The sequence below is a fragment of the Ranitomeya variabilis genome, chromosome 6 (assembly GCF_051348905.1).
Source record: "Ranitomeya variabilis isolate aRanVar5 chromosome 6, aRanVar5.hap1, whole genome shotgun sequence".
NCBI classification, from domain to species: Eukaryota; Metazoa; Chordata; class Amphibia; order Anura; family Dendrobatidae; genus Ranitomeya; species Ranitomeya variabilis.
In genome coordinates this window covers 237,578,392-237,592,187 of record NC_135237.1, presented here as the reverse complement: position 1 = coordinate 237,592,187, position 13,796 = coordinate 237,578,392, and the positions used below count along the sequence as shown (strand labels likewise).

Genomic DNA, 13,796 nt, shown 5'->3' with positions numbered 1-13,796 from the left:
TATCATCTCCTGTGCTTCGCTCTCCTGCATGCTCACTGTACAATGTTCGTCTTTCTGTGTGTCTCTTTCCGGGAGCTGTGGTACTTCAGACCACATGGCCCCTTCAGACGTTCTGACCCTCTAGGTCCATCTGCTCTCTTCTGTCTCTCTGACAATCTAATCTCTCTTTCCCTCCAAACCACAATGTATATAGGGGAATCACCTAGTAAATAGGATCAAAAGCTCCCCCTTTTGGCCTGAAGTGTGAACATGTTGTGTGTATGGTGGTTACCTGATAGAAGATATCTTTGATCACTTCCAAACTTAACATCACTCTGCCTGTGAGGAAAGCAATGGTACTGTGATGACCAGGACCCTGGGGTCGCCACATAATCGCTCCTCTTGTACAGCACCATGGAATTAATGGTGCTATATAAATAAATAATAATATTAATATGATCACTGCAGCATTAGATGAATTCATTGAGAGGTGTTGTTTGCAAATTCAAAGCAAAAAGAAAGAGTTCCAGCAAGGCAGCAAGTTAGTAAAGATATAATCCACGATTTCTTGAGTACATAAAAACAGTGACACTAGCAAAGCTGTTAGATTTGTGTACATGGTTGCAGGAAACACATTTCGTAATGCAGCATTTAAAAAAAATCTTTTTAAAGAAAGCAAAGTTTCTGTGGGTTTTCTGTTATTATATTGAATTAAACTAGGGTAAAAAATGGACCCTAAAGTCACAATATTGTGGAGAACGAATGGGTAAAGACTATTGATGAGTGCGGGAAAATATTTGCATTGCCACTAAAGTATTTTCAGCACTTTTGGCTGCGATAATGGTGGCATATCATGAGTGTGGGGCAAGTGTTTGATGAAGGTATGTGATTTTTTTTTTTAACAACTATGTGTGCAAATTGCGGCTAGCCAATTAGTGCACAGGAAACACAATGTCCTGACATAACTACTTGTGTTATTGGCTACTGAAATCACATGTCCCTCTACATATAAAGTGCTCTCCTGCACGCTCACTGAACAATGTTCGTCTTTCTGTGTGTCTCTTTCCAGGAGCTGTGGTACTTCAGACCACATGGCCCCTTCAGACATTCTGACCCTCTAGGTCCATCTGCTCTCTTCTGTCTCTCTGACAATCTAATCTCTTTCCCTCCAAACCACAATATATATAGGGGAATCACCTAGTAAATAGAATCAAAAGCTCCCCCTTGTGGCCTGAAGTGTGAACATGTTGTGTGTATGGTGGTTACCTGATAGAACAAATCTTTCATCACTTCCAAGTGTATCATCACTCTCCCAGTGAGGAAAGCAATGCTACTGTGATGACCAGGATCCTGGGGCACCACACTCCCATCCCCCGTTAAATCCAGTACTCCCGGACTGGGAAAAGTAGAACAATATAATTTGGCAAAAAGACATACACATTTTTGGAGTGCTGTAAACATGTAAAACAAATTAACGTAAGTTGGAGCTTCCCACTATGGGAAGTATATTTGGCTTGAACGTTACAAGAACATATTTACATAGTAGGCCTACTTTTAATAATAGAGAACAGTATAATAACTAACTAACTATGAAAGGCTATTACCCGCTACAGGTATACTATCTCTTAAGGCTTCAAAGTGAAAAACTTTTCCTACAAAATGGAGACTACCTCTACAGGTATACCACTTCATGTCCGTTTAATTCACAAGTGCAACATTAGACGTCTTCAATACTTTCTGCACATAACACTATCTGGATTCAAGTTTCAGTTTCATTTTTAGTCATCATATTAACTCACTAATATATATATATATATATATATATATATATATATATATCATATAAAGTACAGTTCTGACTAACTTCAAATATCAGTTGAACAAAGTGTGACGAGTCAACATTCCCTTTAAGGGTGCAAACAATTTTCAAGTTTTTCAATATGGAGGTAGTGCAATTAATACTCAAGTCAGTTAGTAACTTTATAACAGCAGCAACGATGCGAGGGATCCGTCTTAAACCCCCAATGTAGGGATTGGGCAGGCTACAAGGCGTGTATCCAGACCCGGAATCCTGCTGTGCCAAACGGGTTTTTCTTCAGGTGTCTGTAAAACACCTCCTCCCATGCTGGCACGCCCTTCTTCTCCGGCGCTCCTCGTTGCGCTGTAATGGCGGTGGTAATGGTGGCAATTTTTGGCGGCAATTCACAATTCACAGTCTCTCAATAAATCACAGTTAGGCACAGTCTCTTAGGCGCGCATGACGCGATTTGCTGGGTCAGTCCATCCTGTTTGTGACGCCAAGATGAGTCACCCACCAGGGCCATGGGGTACCCGGGACCAGGTCCGGTGTTCACAGGGGGATGTCGCATTGGTGACCCGGTCTGTGGCCCTGGGCGCCTATGTAAAAGGGGAAGGTCTTTAACCCCTTAATCCCATATGACGTACTATCCCGTCGAGGTGACCTGGGACTTAATTCCCAGTGACGGGATAGTACGTCATATGCGATCGGCCGCGCTGTCACGGACCGCTCCTGGCACATTAACCCCCGGCACACTGCGATCAAACATGATCGCAGTGTTCCGGCGGCATAGGGAAGCATCGCGCAGGGAAGGGGCTCCCTGCGTGCTTCCCTGAGACCCTTGAAGCAACGCGATGTGATCGCGTTGCTCCGAGGGTCTCCTATCTCCTCCTCCCTGCAGGCCCCGGATCCAATATGGCCGCGGGGCTGCTTCCGGGTCCTGCAGGGAGGTGGCTTGCAAGCGCCTGCTCAGAGCAAGCGCTTGCAAGCGTCCCTGCAGTGCCTGTCAGATCGCTGATCTGACACAGTGCACTGCAAAGTGTCAGATCAGCGATCTGACCCTGTAACATGATGCCCCCCCTGGGGCAATGTTATAAAGTAAAAAAAAAAATATTGACATATGTAAAAAAAAAAATAATTCATAAATAAAGAAAAAAAATATTGTTCCCATAAATACATTCCTTTATCTAAAAAAATCAAAACAATAAAAGTACACACATTTAGTATGTCCGTCTGCTCTCTTCTGTCTCTCTGACAATCTAATCTCTCTTTCCCTCCAAACCACAATGTATATAGGGGAATCACCTAGTAAATAGGATCAAATGCTCCCCCTTGTGGCCTGAAGTGTGAACATGTTGTGTGTATGGTGGTTACCTGATAGAAGATATCTTTCATCACTTCCAAACTTAACATCACTCTGCCTGTGAGGAAAGCAATGGTACTGTGATGACCAGGACCCTGGGGTCGCCACATAATCCCTCCTCTTGTACAACACCATGGAATTAATGGTGCTATATAAATAAATAATTATAATATTAACATTATCACTGCAGCATTAGATGAATTCATTGAGAGGTGTTGTTTGCAAATTCAAAGCAAAAAGAAAGAGTTCCAGCAAGGCAGCAAGTTAGTAAAGATATAATCCACGATTTCTTGAGTACATAAAAACAGTGACACTAGCAAAGCTGTTAGATTTGTGTACATGGTTGCAGGAAACACATTTCGTATTGCAGCATTTAAAAAAAATCTTTTTAAAGAAAGCAAAGTTTCTGTGGGTTTTCTGTTATTATATTGAATTAAACTAGGGTAAAAAATGGACCCTAAAGTCACAATATTGTGTAGAACGAATGGGTAAAGACTATTGATGAGTGCGGGAAAATATTTGCATTGCCACTAAAGTATTTTCAGCACTTTTGGCTGCGATAATGGTGGCATATCATGAGTGTGGGGCAAGTGTTTGATGAAGGTATGTGATTCATTTTTTTTTTAATAACTTTATGTGTGCAAATTGTGGCTAGCCAATTAGTGCACAGGAAACAGCCACAATGTCCTGACATAACTACTTGTGTCATTGGCTACTGAAATCACATGTCCCTCTACATATAAAGAGCGGACATCTTGTTTTAGCTCCATTTTGACACTGTAACATTGCAGAGAGGCTGCTCCTGATGCTGCACTGTTAGCAGCTAGATTTTAGGTAGTTAGTTACACAGTTGTTTCTTACTCAGATAATTTACCTAGGTAGTGTCCTGTGTGGCTGTGAAATTGACCTTCCAGATATATAATCTGCCATTCCTGAGGTCCACAGACAAACACAGCAGGTCACATGTCAATGAAGTGTGTTGTGCACTGCTTCTATTGTGCATACCATTCTAAATCTTATTGTTTCACTAGTTACATGTAAAACAGCATGCCATATCACACTTTGTCATTTAGCGCTGTGGTGACATTGTTCTGTGATTTGAGCGGTTGTGCATGAAGAAATAGCTTCAAGTGGCCTCTCCTCGTCTTCCTCCACCTTAACATCACACCCAGTACAGTTCCCAGAGATGGCACCCAAATTACCCTTGTTTCCCCCCACGTCTCAAGCCTCCAACCGTACAACTGACTGTACGGAACCACAGATGGGTGAGTCTGAAGAGCTGGTCACACATTCTATGCCATGGTCATCAGAATTTTACTCAAAAGCTTCACAAAGACAAGAGGAAGAAATCTGCACCGATGTACACATTTTTTTTAGCTTGTATCTGGGGCAGAACAAAGTAGGGTCCGAGCAGCATGCTGACCCTCGTCGTCAAACGTTAACCCCCGGAGGGGGAGGTGATCCTGATGTGACTCAGATATCTGAGGTTCACACAGACTGTACTGTGCTGTCAGGTCAGGAAGAGGACGAGGGCAACTCCATGACCGAGGAATGTGATAGCACAGAGGATAATGATGAGGTGTTAGATCCCAGTTGGCAGGAACATAGAGACACACAGCTGAGTAGGTCATCTGAAGAGGATGGTGAGGAGGTTGCGTTGCTCCATATATCACAGACATGTAATAATGTACCAACAATGAGCAATGCATCCTCAGCCACAACTGTGGCTGTGACCGCAGCATCCTCGGATCTGCAGATCGCAGGGGTGGCAAGGGTTAACTACCCTGGGCTTTTTTTGACACTGCAAAGAATGAGCCAACTCACGTAATCTGCCAACTTTTCAAAAAAAAATGAGTAGAGGTGAAAAGTGCAATAATTTGACTACTACATGTATGAACCTTCCCATGTGCAATCAACATGCATTACTCTGGGAATCCCATTGCACTAAAATGTGGACAATCGGACCTCAACAACCATCAGCCGTCCCATCAATCGCATTCAGTGCTTCTTCCTCCTCCTTTGTTACCATGCCAACTATTGAACAAAATGGACTGAAAAAAAGTAGCATGCATTCAATATCTGTAAATCCTATGTAGCGCCCCCACTGCCGCAGGGCCGAGGGGTACCCGGTACCGGGCCTCTGAGTCTCTGCTCTGGAGTTGTCACGGTGGCTAGGCCCGGTCCGTGACCCTGCTGAGGGGCGCACAATGAAAGGTAGTGGATGGTATGGTGCTGATGTTATGGTGCGGTGTAGTGCCGGTCGCAGTCAATAACGAGGACACCAGGTTGCAGTCTCTTTACCTCTTTACTGAAGGCTTCTGAGTCCTCAATCCGGAATACGGTTAACAGGGCTGCGCAAGTCCGGCCGGTCCGATGGCACCTCCAGAGTTCCCTTTGCAGGTGGAAATCTGTGCCTACCTTCCTGCGCTTGTGTTGTGGTCCTTCCCTGCTGTGCTTACGGGATAGTACCCCACAACTGTTGTGTCTGTTTCTCGTGTTCCCTCACAACTCGATTCTGATGTTCTCCCTCTACGTCCCCCTGATCTTACGGTTAGGACGCACCCGTATGACGGGAGGCTCGGAGCTCTTCCGGGATTCTTGCGTCGCCCCACTCCTGTTGTTACCCCCCTGTGTCTTCCTGGGTCTGGGTGAGACAGCCCGCCTGTAACAGACTGTCCTGCCGTAGGTTTGAAGTTTGGCTTGGAGCTCTATACTTCCTCGGCGTTCCGGCCACCGGTTATGCGCCTCAATAGGATGTTGCCTCGTCTTACAGCACGACTCCTACTGGTATTCTCCTTGTTGCGTTGATCTCGTTTCTCACTCAGCACAATAAACCTCGCTTCTTGTCCTTTCTTAGGGTACCGCCGCTATATCGTGCAGGCGCGGTCCCGTAACGTTCTCTCTGTTTGCTAGGCCTCTGTCAGGATCCCACCCCTGACAGGGACCCCTCTGAATCTTCCCCTACAACACCCTCTGCCACAAGGTGTTGCCTGGTTCCAACCCAGTCAGCTTTCTGTCTAACTTCCTATCTAACCCCCAGTTTTACCAGACTGTGAGGAGTGGCCTAATGAATAGTGCCCTTAGCTCCCCCTGGAGGCCAGACTGTGAAATGTATTGGTGTCTGTGATACCTGGTCAGATGAACTCCTTCAGTGCCATCAGACGTACCATAGCCCCCCTTAGCGGCGGAGCCACAGTACTGCAACGACCAGGACTCTGGGGCGCTGCACCTACAATACCAATAATCACTCAAAAAAGCATACAGAGATGATGTAGGATCCTCCTGTCAGCATGGTACAATTAAGCATATATGAAAAAAGCCCTGCCCTATGGGCTAAAAAACACATGGGTAAATGCTCCAAATATACCCTGAGCCTAATGCTCATGGAATCCACATTAGGCGCTATCTAAAGACAAGAAAACGAAAATATAATCCTGCTGTTGAAGCATATAAGATGAACAGGTTATCCTTAAAAATTGATATCAGTCAATTGGCCACGATGGTGGAATAATCCCCTCAAATGAGGAGGCAAAGGAAACCTATACAACCTGAGCCTGTGGATGGAGCTTCCCAAAAAGGATATCTGTATGAAGCATCGATGTAACAAGAGGTAGAAGGTATGGGGGAGGCAAGGGCACTAAGATGCCCAACGCGTGTCGCCAGGAACCCTGGCTTTTTCCGGGGCGGTAGTCACAGTGTGTGTATGCTAGTCTTAAATACCTGAATAATCAATGGTGGCCAGGGAACAGCTGTAGTCTGAGAGTGTAAGGTAATGAACTTAGTGGCACCGGTATTGCATAAAAACCAGACATGAGCAGAATTCCTGCAGCTGCGCAGAGCTGTAAAAGAAGCCAGAACTCCCGGTGTTGAAAGAAGTCCGAACTGAGATACAATGCGCATGCGCAATGATTAGAGGAAGATTGTAAAGGCCGGCGAGCTTACACGGCCAGAAGACAAGCATATTGCGCAGGCGCCATCCGAAAAATAAGAACGGAACAATAAGCAAGATCTGGGGGAAGAAACAGCGATGTCACCACGCCCATTTGACCAGACCAGCCTGATTGACAGGCGAAAACGGCGACTTTGGTAACGTATTTCGGCAGCATAGGTGGGGAATCAGGGTACACAAAATACACTATTGTAACGCACAGCTCAGGCCCTATTTAACGTTATTTTTATCTCATACGGAAAAAACGGGGTGACAGGTTCCCTTTAAGTTTGTAGGAAACATCATTAATACGAGACAAAACCTTGAAAGGACAGATATAGCGAGGAGGCAGCTTATGTGAAGGAATTTTAAGGCGAATAAATTTGGAGGAAACCCAAACCTTGTCCCCGGGATGGAATAAAGGAGAATCAAGACGCCTTTTATCCGCATGTCTCTTCATCCTAACTTGAGCCAACTCAAGGGTGGACTTGGTCTCCTGCCAGACCCTGGAGAACTCCCTAGACAGAAGATCAGCCGCTGGTACAGTAGAGACAGGAGGAACCGGTAGAGGAAGAACAGGATGTAGACCGTAGACGATGAAAAATGGAGACTTGTTGGTAGCTTCGCTGGGATGGTTATTGTAGGAAAATTCAGCCCACGGTAGTAAGTCAGACCAATCATTCTGATGGGCATTGGAGAAATGGCGAAGATAGGATACCAAAGTCTGATTAGAACGTTCCACTTGGCCGTTGGACTGTGGTTGGTAGGCCGAAGAAAAATCAAGCGAGATGTCCATAGATTTACAGCGAGATCTCCAGAAGCGGGCGGTGAACTGAACACCTCGGTCAGAAACAATATGTAAGGGAAGACCATGAAGACGAAAAATATGATGAACAAAGATCTTTGCCAATTCGGGAGCAGAGAGTAAACCTGGTAGTGCAATGAAATGAGCCATCTTGGAGAAACGATCCATGACCATGAAAATGACGGTACAACCAGACGAACAAGGCAGGTCAGTGATGAAGTCCATCGATAAATGTTGCCACGGAGTGGAGGGTACCGGTAAAGGATGCAAAAGCCCAGAAGGTAGTTGTCTGGGAATCGTATTCTTGACACAGGAAGGACAAGAGGCGACAAAACTTTGGACATCCTTAGACAACGTTGGCCACCAGTAATAGCGAGAGATCAAACGGAGGGTCTTTTTGAGACCAACATGTCCAGCCAATTTGGAGGCATGACCCCAAAGTAAGACTCGTTCTCTGTTCCCATCAGCAACTAAGGTCTTACCGGGAGGCAAAGAGGAAAGAGAGACTGGAGCGACCGTGATGACTCTGGCAGGATCGATGATATGTACAGGCTCCTCCTCCAGATCCACTGCCTGGAACGACCTGGACAGGGCACCGGCTCTGGAGTTTTTATTTCCAGGTAGGAAGCGAAGTTCAAAGTCGAACCTGGCGAAAAACAAGGCCCACCTAGCCTGTCGAGGATTAAGTCTATGCGCAGAACGAATATATGCCAGATTCTTGTGATCCGTGTAGATTACAAAATGATGTAAAGCTCCCTCTAAGAGATACCGCCACTCTTCTAATGCCAACCTGATTGCCAAAAGCTCCTTATCCCCGATGGCATAATTCTTTTCTGAGGAGGAGAAAATCTTGGAAAAAAACCACAGGGCACAGGACGACCAGAAGAGGATTTTTGAGAGAGCACTGCTCCAGCTCCAATAGCAGAAGCATCCACTTCAAGGATGAAGGGTTTATTGGCCACAGGACGGTGAAGTATAGGAGTGGAGGCAAAGGCTTGTTTGATGGATCGGAAAGCCTCTTTGGCCTCAGCCGGCCACTGACGAGGGTTGGCACCCTTCCGAATCATGGAGGAGATTGGAGCTGATAGAGAGGAAAAATGAGGGATAAATTGCCGATAGTAGTTAGCAAATCCAAGAAATCGCTGAATTGCTTTCACTCCCAGTGGACGTGGCCAGTTGAGCACGGCTGAAACCTTTTCCGGATCCATACGCAAACCAGCATCGGAAATGATGAAACCCAAGAAGGGTAGAGACGACTGTTCGAAGACACATTTTTCAAGTTTCGCGTACAGCCGATTCTCTCTCAAACGCAGTAGTACTTGCCGTACATCTCTTCTGTGGGTAGACAGATCTGGAGAGAACACAAGGATATCGTCCAAGTACACCACTACACAGGTGTAAAGTAGATCCCGAAAAACATCATTTACGAACTCCTGGAAGACTGCTGGCGCATTGCATAAGCCGAAGGGCATAACCAAGTATTCATAATGGCCGTCCCTGGTATTAAACGCTGTCTTCCACTCGTCACCGGACCGAATACGAACCAAATTATAAGCTCCTCTGAGATCCAATTTGGTGAAGATTCGTGCTCCACGCAGACGATCAAAAAGTTCCGGAATGAGGGGAAGTGGGTACTTGTTTTTGATCGTGATAGTATTGAGACCCCGGTAATCAATACACGGATGAAGAGAACCATCCTTCTTCTTAACGAAGAAAAATCCAGCTCCTGCAGGTTAGGAAGACTTTCGAATGAAGCCTCTGGCCAGATTCTCTTGCACATATTCGGACATGGCTTGAGTCTCAGTGGGAGACAAAGGGTATATACGACCCCTAGGTGGAGTAGAACCAGGAACAAGGTCTATCGGGCAGTCATAAGATCGGTGCGGCGGCAAGATCTCCGCCTCCTTCTTGTTAAAGACATCCGAGAAAGCGCAATAGGCTGGAGGAATTCCCACGGATTCCGGAGCAGGCCGAGAGGAGGTCGCAGGCTTGACGGGAAGCAGGCACCTATTCAGACAAGAATGTCCCCACCGTAGAATGTCTCCAGTACGCCAGTCCAGAGTACGTTCGTGATTTCTCAACCAAGGAAGACCCAAAAGGAAAGAATGAGACAAAGAAGGTAAAACATAAAAGGCCAGTTTCTCACGATGTAGAGCTCCAATCTGAAGTTCGACTTCCTCCGTAACCAAGTTGACGGTCTCCCGCAAAGGCTGACCATCGACTTAAGCTATTTATCTAGGAGTCTCCAAGGGTCTAACAGGTATCCCAAGCCTGTTAACAACCTCGAGCTGAACAAAGTTCCCAGCCGCTCCTGAATCTACATATGCCTCCAGAGGAAAGTGACGGGAACCTAAATGTAGAATAACAGACAAAACCAGAGGCGGAGAGGAATCATAACCACCTAGGAAGGCCTCTCTTACCTGTCCTAGGCAGAGGCGTTTCCCGGCTTCGGCTTCTGGGGACAGGAGCGTAAGAGATGCGAGGCGCTGCCACAATAAAAGCATAGACCTTGTGCGAGTCTTTCCTTGCGGCGTTGCTCGGAGGACTTGAGGCGATCGACCTGCATGGGTTCGGGAGTTGATGCAGGGACAACCGAAGCTGTTTGGGAAGCAGAAGAAGTCCCTAGTGTGGCAGAAGTCTGGCGAAGAGGTCTCCTCTCTCTGACGAGCTCATGAGAGAGAGAGAGTTAAAGAACTCCTCGTATATCTACAGGGTCAACATGTCAAGATCCTCTCGGACAACCAGGTGGCGGTAGCCTACGTAAATCACCAGGGTGGAACACATTCCGAATCTCTGATGGAAGTAGCGGACCGCCTGCTCCAGACAGCAGAGAGACATTTACTATCTTTAACTGCACTACATATAAGAGGGAAAGAAAATATAGAAGCAGACTTTCTAAGCCGCAACACCTTAAAACAAGGGGAATGGTCTCTGAACAGAGGCATCTTCAGTCAGATTGTCCGCATGTGGGGTCATCCAGAGGTGGACTTATTTGCCACCAGGGACAACAGAAAAACAAAAAAGTTCTGTTTTCTGAATCCCAGAGAGAATCCGTTGGCAGTGGATGCTTTCCTGATCAGATGGGATTTCCAATTGGCTTATGCGTTCCCCCCCGCTGGGCCTATTGCCTCTTGTGGTCAGGAAGATAAGGGAGGACCGAGCAAGGGTCATACTGATCGCCCCGTTCTGGCCCAGAAGGGCTTGGTTTGCCTGGCTCAGGACCATGTCGGTGGAAGACCCCTGGGTACTCCCGGACATTCTGAATTTACTCCATCAAGGTCCGATCAGCCATCCGCAAGTGAAAGGGCTCCATTTGACGGCATGGAGTTTGAGAGGTCATTGTTAAAAAACAGAGGTTTTTCCCCAAATCTAATTGATACCCTTATGAAGAGTAGGAAACGTATAACAACTAAGATCTACTCTAGAACCTGGAGGAAGTTCCGGCCTCTTCAGATTTTAAAATCGAAGAAGGGATACCAATTAACCAGATTTTAGAATTCCTGCAGAAGGGGTTAGAGCTAAATCTATCTACAAGTACATTGAGAGTACAAGTCTCAGCTCTAGGAGCCCTGTTTTCTTGTAACATTGCTAATAATTATTGGGTATCAAGATTTATTAAGGCATCTAGTAGAGCTAGGCCTATACACAAGAACAGGTCTGTGCCTTGGGATCTCAACTTAGTCCTTTCAGCCTTGACTAGAGAACCGTTTAAACCCTTACATTCAGCCTCAGTTAAATTATTGTCCATCAAAACAGCGTTTTTAGTAGCAATAACATCTGTTCGTAGGGTAGGGGACATACAAGCACTCTCTAGACTCTCCCCTTATACAGAGTTTCTACAGGACAGAGTAGTCCTCAGACCGGACCCAGCCTATTTGCCAAAAGTGGCCTCACATTTTCACAGATCACAGGAGATAGTGTTACCATCATTTCTCCCTAATCCTTCTAATTCTAAGGAAGAACTACTCCATACATTAGATGTTAGGAGATGCCTGTTAGTAGAATATATTGCAGTCACTGACGCTTGGAAGAGAGATAATGCGTTATTTTTATCCTTCCAAGGTCCTAGAAAAGGGCTTAGAGTTTCAAAGTACACACTAGCGAAGTGGATTAGGGAGGCTATCTCTCTGGCTTATACTGCAGGTGGAGGTCCGGCTCCGCAGAATCTGAGGGCGCATTCCACCCGGGCCATGGCTACATCCTGGGAGGAAAGATCTGGAGTATCAGTCGACCAGATATGTAAGGCAGCTACGTGGTCGTCCCCTTCCACCTTTTTCAAGCACTATCGGTTGGACTTGGGGTTCTCCTCTGATCTCACCTTCGGGTTAAGGGTGCTACAAGCTATAGTCCCTCCCTAAGGTAGTTTACATCTCTGTAATTCTCTCGTAGTGCTGTCATGGGAGTCCGAATAAAGCATTAAGCTACTTATGGGTAGCGGCATTTTTCGGAGGCCCATGACAGCACCCTTAGTTTACTTCCCTATTCAGGGGGGGGGGGGGTGCACTTCCTATAATGTATATAATGGAATAGATAGATCTCACGTGTGGTATCTAGTTACAATGCAATGGATTATTTTTGTATATAAACTGTATATAATGTATATTTGTGTGCCACTAACCGCGGTAGTCCTCTCAGGCTCTGAAATACAACTGATGCATGGGGAGAGGTGCCGCCCTTTTGTATCTGTAGGTTTCCTGTTCCTGAAGAGCGGATCCCCTCTCTCGTAGTGCTGTCATGGGCCTCCGAAAAATGCCGCTACCCGTAAGTAGCTTAATGCTTTTCCTTTCTGGTCATTTGGGGTTAATGCAGTTTTCCCCCCGGTGGCCTCTGGTGTTATTGCATTGCATTACTGCTGGGTCAGCTGTTGTTGGTGGTGATGACCACTCCCACCATCCTTCATAAGGTCACCTGATGCATCAGCTGACTGTTGGTTATACAGGTCCTTCTGGAGATCAACCAAGTTGGAGAAAGAGCTTGCTGGGTTAAGTGGTGCTTCTGTTGAATTCTGCCATTTGGTGCCTTACTCCGCTGTGTGGTGCATTGCAGCAGACAAAGCTAAGTGTTGTTTTGTGTTTCCTTTTCCCCTGGTGTTTGTCTTACCTTACCTTGTGTTGTATTAGTGCAGTGGTGGGACCAGTGCTCTCACCTGCCAATTCCCTACTTAGGGATAGGTGCAAGGCAAGTGAGGGCTGAGGTATCCAGCTCGGCGACAGGTTGGGAAGAACCTGTATATGGACATCAGGAACATTAAGGCACATCCTTAGGAGAGTGCAGGAGGTGTCCATTTCCCCGTTCCCTATCGCAGGGCCCACCATTGTTAAAGTGTCCCCGGTGTACCCTTGTTTGTGTTTCGCCGTTTTTGAGAGACCACCCGTGGTCGTGTCACGCCAGGACTGTCACTTTGTGACAATTGATCACAACATAGAGAGTACTACCGTATTTTTCATACTATAAGATGCACTTTTATGATCCTCAAAATTAGGGGGAAAATGGGGGTGCGTCTTATAACCCGAACGCGGTTCTTACGGAGGGTCAATGTTGTGGGCCCAGAGCTGGGGGTGTTTGGCATGGCGGTGGTCCTGTGGTGTGCTGTGGTTCTGCGGTGGTGGTACCGTGGCGAGTGGTGGCCCTGCAGTGGTGGTACAGTGGCGAGCGGCAGCCCAATAGTGGCCGCCATTCTTCTTCTGGGGTGCGACGTCTAGCTTCCAGCCTCTCACTCGGCGCAGGCGCAGATAGATCTCCATCCGTGCCTTCCTCTATGCGACGTCTGTAGGAAAATGGCTGCGAATGCGGCACAGGCTCAGATGGAGCTCTTGGCCTGGCCTCAATGATGCCACCTGTATTCAATGATGCTGAGCTCGCAGCAGCTCATTCACCAGTGGTTCTCAGCCTGGATGGTCGCATCTTGTCACAGACCAGGTTG

General features: G+C 46.6%; 1 protein-coding gene across 13 annotated transcripts in view; it reads left to right on the top strand.

Moving 5' to 3' along the window:
- The window catches only part of CTNND2 (catenin delta 2), a 3,400,942-nt gene that overhangs the window by 475,155 nt on the left and 2,911,991 nt on the right, over window positions 1-13,796 (top strand). The window lies entirely within an intron of this gene.